General features: G+C 36.9%; 1 non-coding gene across 1 annotated transcript; it reads right to left on the bottom strand.

Moving 5' to 3' along the window:
* Nucleotides 1-2,615: 2,615 nt before the first annotated feature.
* LOC142435368 (small nucleolar RNA SNORA4) lies at nt 2,616-2,759 on the bottom strand. The gene has a single exon (XR_012781436.1). It is a non-coding gene; the product is annotated as a small nucleolar RNA SNORA4 (small nucleolar RNA).
* Nucleotides 2,760-6,114: the final 3,355 nt, after the last annotated feature.

Below are 6,114 nucleotides of genomic sequence, written 5' to 3'. Positions count from 1 at the left end.
GACCACTTCTCATGACTGTGACCGGATCAAGGGGCTTCACTCCACAACAAGTGCTAGAGATTCACACATTTGTGTTAAATATCATCATGGAGTTGATTGTTGTTTAATGGGAGATTATTATGCAGTACTAATCCAATTTATCCCTGGTAATCAGGATGAATCACACTATTCAATAAAATAACATCCTCCCCCCCCCCCTTGTTTATCCAGAAGCATGAAGAACCCAAAATGGTTAGGAGGCATTTCAACTTCAAATTCAATGGAGTCATTACTGTCTCTCTAGATGGGAGTATTCTATTCTTCTCTTTGGAACTAAGAACTCTGGACAAAAAGAGCACTGGCTAGGTGGACAAGAAGTAAAATTCTTGCAATTGAGTCACTAGAAGTAATAATGGTTCCTAGACCCATGAATATTGGCTACTAGAGAAACAGAACCTCATATTGGATGCTAGTTTAGATCATGTACAGCCTCCTGGATAACAGTGCCTCAACCCTGAAAGATCTCTTAGCTGGATTCTATGAGCCTGGACCCATTTCTGCTCTTAATTTTCTGTGAAATGAGTCCTTTGATATGAAAAAATACTGTGTGGGAAAAAAAAGAAAAAATACTGTGTGGAATACAAGACCAATGCATGAGATATTCTATAACCCCAGGGATGGTAGTTTTGTCATAAGTATTGCATACAGGGAACACAAATCTGTATCCAGAGTGTGTTTTCCACTAAGCTCAAAATACTGTCCTTCTCAAGATAAAAGTGTTCCTGTGTAATCAACTTGTTACTTAATGCTGCTGTACATGTCCAACTTCATGAATGTATGGGCCATATAATATACATTATGGGGAACTCAAAATGTATGATGTTTTTATGGCCCATGATGAGGTTTTCAATCTCTGCTATGAACAGCAAAAGGGAATGCTGAATAGTTTAAAATCAGGAAGGGTGCATATCAGGATTGTATCTTCTCACCATACTTGCTCAGTCTGTATGCTGAGCTTGCTTATATGAAGAAGAATGAGGTATCCAGATTGGAAGAAGGCTTATTAACAAGCTTTGCTAACTAAAAGTGAGGAGGGCTTTAGATATTTGCTGATTAAGATCAAGGATTGCAGCCTTCAGTACAGATTACAACTCAATGAAAAGAAAACCCAAATCCTCACAAGTTGACCTATAGATAACATCATGATAAATGTAGAAAAATTTGAAGTGGTCAAGAATTTTGTCTTGCTTGGATATACAATCAATGCTCATGGAAGCAGCAATCAAGGAATCAAAAGACATGTAGCAATAGGTAAATATGCTGGACAAGACTTCTTTAGAGTGGTAAAGAGCAAGAATTTTACTTTGAGAACTACGGTGCACCTGTATCAAGCCATGGTATTTATATTTGCTTCATATGCATGTGAAAGTTGGAAATTGAATGAAGATGACCAAAGAAGAACCTATGCAGTTTAATTTTGGTGTTGGTAAAGATTATCGAAAGTTCCATGAACTGCTAAAAGGACAAACAAATCTATCTTGGAAGAAGTCCAGCCAAAGTGATTTTCAGATGCAGGATAGAGAGTTCATCTTACTTTCTTTGGGCATGTTAGGAGAGACCAGTCCCTGGAGCAGGGACATCTAAAAAGAGGAAGGCCTTCAAGGAGATCGACTGACGCCATGCCTCCCACAAATGGCTCAAACATAGGAACAGTTGTGAAGAAGGCCCAGGAGCAGGCAGTGTTGCACAGAAAATCACAGTGGGTTGGAACTCAATGGCACCTAAAAACAATGGCTTATTTACTTTCTTTGTCAAAACAATAATTCAAATGTATCAATTTTTCTCTTGTCTTCTTTATTCATTGTCCAGCTTTTACATGTATATGAGGACATTGAAAGACTGTGGTTTGGTCCAGGCACTCCTTAGTCCTCAAAGTGACATCTTTGCTCAACATTTTAAAGAGATCCTTTGCAGCAGATTTATCCAAAACTTTCTCACTTTTGCTTTTATGAGCATTGATTGTGAATCCAAGGAAAATGAAATCCTTGACAGCTTCCATCTTTTGCTTAGTTATAAGAATATTGTTTATTATCACCTAATAAATAATAATATTAATTAGTAAAGTTGTGAGGATTTGTGTTTTCTTTATATTGAGTTGCATTCCATGCTGAAAGTTATAGTCTTTGATCTTCATCATTAGTGTTTCAAGTTCTCTTCCCAATCATCAAACAAAGGTGCAGCATCTGCATATTTCAGGTGGTTAATTAGTCATCTTATTTTGACGCTGATTATTAATCCAGTTTCTCAAATAATTTTGAGCATAGAGATTACATAAGTACAGTGAAAGCATACAACACTGATATATACTTTTCCTGATTTTGAACTATGAAGTAGTGTCTTGTTCTGTTTAAATAACTGTATCTTGTTTTATGTTCCAGATGAATACAACAAGGTTTTCGGGACTTCTCACTTTACCAATGGGAGATGCAATATGTTGTGGTATTCATATTTGAAAACTTTCCAGAGTCAAGAAAAACAGTCAAACAGCTTTCAGGTTTCTCTACTTTCAGCCACAATCCACGTGAAGTCAGCAATGATATTCATCGTGCACAGCCTCTTCAGTTTTATTTTTTTTTTAAGTAGGCTATAAAATAGTAGTGAACTATACTAAGTGGCATAGCCCACTGTCCGGTGTGGTCTTCTCTTTTTTCTTCCAAACAGCCCAAACTGGTTAAGGTTATTAAAAAAACCCCTTGCCTCCTAAAATCAACTTTTGGTACAGCCTCTTCAGTTTTAATTCCTGTTAGCTTTCTGTCAATGTACAATAGTTACATACATTAAAAATTATCTCTCCTATGTTATTTACATAGTGATGTGTCAACTGGAGGATAGTAAGCGTGAAGGGGTAGAGTCAAGCCTCATGATGCTTCCTTGTGGGCATAGTCTTCTCATGAGGATTTTGCGAACTTCTTTTCCCTCTGCTGCACCTTTCTGTTGGCAGTCCACACTCAGAGAGGTGGAGGAGCCAGCGCTGAGATGCTTCCACTGGCACTGGATCTAAAAAATTTTTCACCAACCAGCCTGTGATTTTCCTGTATTGACATCATTGCATGTTCTATGTGAGTATGACGAGAAACATATGAACTAATATTGGACATATGGGCTAATATTGAATTGATGGACTTGATCTGGACTAGGCTGGGATATTTTCTCAATATACAATTGGTCTTTGAGATAAAGCTCTCTCTTCCACACATATGAATGTCTCTGGATTTGTTTATCTAGTCAACCCAGTCTAAGATCTAGTAACATTTTACTTGCATATACTATTAAGGACATTCTTCATATTTTCCACATTTTGTGGATCACCTTTCTTTGGGATAGGAACAGGTGTGGAGCAAATACTCAATAGATGGATTCATTCTATTCCAAATATCTTAAAATATATAATTGAATGCTTTCAGGACTATATAAGTCTGTGAAAACATTTCAGTTGTATTCACATCAACTCCTGGGTTCTAGGTTGTGTCACCTTTGATTTTTTCCTTCATTATAATCAGTGTTTGACAATATGCTGCCTCTTCAGATGGTTGAATATTGACCAAATATTTCCATACCATTTTTGTATTCTTCCCATCATCTCCTGTTGGTTCCTGCATCATTCAATATTTTGCCCATAAAAACAAAAGAACAAACTAAGTGCCATAAAGTTAATTCTGACTCATAGCGACCCTATAGTATAGGGTAGAATTTCCTTCAGTGTATTTCTAAGAGTGTAGCTCTTTACAGAGGTAGAAGCCTTATCTTTATTCCAAGGACCAGCTGGTGGTTTTGCAATGCTGACTTTATGGTTAACATCCTAAAATGTAACCAGTATTGGAAACAATAAGGGATTTGAATAATTTACTGATGAATACCAAACACCTCAGCCTTTTGTATGGATTTCACTTCAATGCAAGAAAACAAAAATAAATCCTTACCTTTGGGTCAATAAAGAACATTACTATAAACAGAGAAAGGCTTAAGGATTTAATTTTACTTAGAAACAAAATCAACACTCATGGAAGCAGCAGTTAAGAACAACGTATGCTACAAAAAAAACCTCTGCTAAGGAGAAAATATGATACTTTGAGGATAAGGTGTAGTTTACCCCAGCCATAGTATTTTTAGCTGCCTCATATGATTATGAAACCTCAAGCCAAACTCACTTTCATAGCATTTATTCGGACTCATAGTAACCTTGTAGGACAGAGCAGAACTTCCCATGTCAGTTTCTGAGATGGTGAAACTTTATGGGAGTTGAAAGCCTCATATTTTCTCCCTTATAAAAGCTAGACAGTGAATAAAGAAGACTGGAGAAGAATTGATGAATTTCAATTATGGTGTTGGAAAAGTATATTGAGTACCTTGTGAACTGCTCGATGAACAAACAAATCTACCAATGGATCCAGTGTGTTCCATAGAATGAAGATGGAGAAACTTCTCCTTTACTATGAATGTGTTATCAGGAAGGATCAGTCTTTGTGTATTTAATATTAGAAAACTGTAGCCTCAAACACACAGCAAGTCCTCAAAGGTGAAGTTTAGATGGTAAAACAGGAAGACATGCACTATATTCCCGAAGAGGTGCTAAAGTTTTCTAATATTAAGAGACAGAAACCTGGATTATCACTTGAAGCATATTTCCCAAACAATGCTCCAGACACAGCCCAGGTACCATATCAGCATGCATGTTAGGTGCCATCAAGTTGACTCCAACCCATAGCGACTCTGCACAACACAACAAAACACTGCATGTTCCAGTCCCATCATTACAATTATTCTTATAATTGAGCCCATTGAGGCAGACACTAGTCTTCTAAGACAAACTAAGAAGAATGAATATGCAGTTTACTTCTCATAAATTGGCCCCTGAAATCTCCTTATACAAAGCGGTGGAAAATTGTTTGATATAGTGCCAGAAGATGAACCCCTCAGTTAAAAGACACTTAAATATGACTTGGGAAGAGCTGTCTGTTTCCTCAAACTAGTATCACTTTTAATGACTTAGATGAAGGAAAGTTTTGGTACTTTAATTGTTGGTGGAGCACCAATTAAAAATAAATAGATAAATAGATAAATAAATAAATAGTAGCTTCAAACATCCATTGATGTTGGGGACCTGGAATATATGAAGTATAAATCTAGGACAATTATAAGTCATCAAAAATAAAATGAAATACATGACTCAGAAATCCAGGCATAAGTGTGCTGAATTGAACAAAGTATTGGTTATGTTGAATCAAACATTCCTATGATTTATTATGTAAGTAATGACAAATTGAAAAGGAATGTTAACACATCTATCAACAAAAAGAACATTTTAAGATCTATCGTGAAGTGCAATATTTTCTGTCATAGAATAATATCCATATACCTAAAAGAAGATTAGTCAAATGTGGTAGTTACATAATTTCATGTCAACTTGAAGATATTCAACGTGTCATTCAGGTCACAGTCTGATAGTGACTCCTTGTGGGCATGGCCTTTATATAAGGAGGGCTCTGGGAATCGCCCCTTTCTTTCTGCCTTCACCTTGCTGCTGGCTGACCCTGGTTGATGCCAGAGCCCTCTGATGTTCGATCAACACCTTTTACCAAAACAAACAAATTTGTGACGGGAGCCCAAGTATCTATGAAGACTCCTGGGAATGCTCTTTTGTCACCTAGGATTGACAGTGGGAAATATCCTAAATGAATTAAGACACTTGCCTGTATTGGAGCTGATTGGACCCCATGGGGTAAGGCCCAAGTTGCAGCACTCAATTGACAAAGGCAATGTGGGTGTGGTTACCATAACGGAGAGCAGAGTCAAAGTAATGATCAGAATAGCCTGACTGGTACGGTCCTATGGCTACTTAGGTATGGTTTCCCTAGAAGCAACATACATTTGAAGATTGCTAAACATTTCCTTGACCTATACAAGCAAAGAAATTTTAGATCAGGTGAAAAACAATCTAAAATTTTCAGAATCGTCAACCAATTTCCAGATTTAAGTCAGTTTACAGACCCAAATTTCATGAATGACTGGAGGCTAGATCCATTTGAGGAAAGATTCACTACAGCACCAAAGGTTTATAATGTTAGTCTTTCTCCT

The sequence above is a fragment of the Tenrec ecaudatus genome, chromosome X (assembly GCF_050624435.1).
Source record: "Tenrec ecaudatus isolate mTenEca1 chromosome X, mTenEca1.hap1, whole genome shotgun sequence".
Lineage (NCBI taxonomy): Eukaryota > Metazoa > Chordata > Mammalia > Afrosoricida > Tenrecidae > Tenrec > Tenrec ecaudatus.
This window is presented reverse-complemented; position numbering and strand designations above follow the sequence as displayed.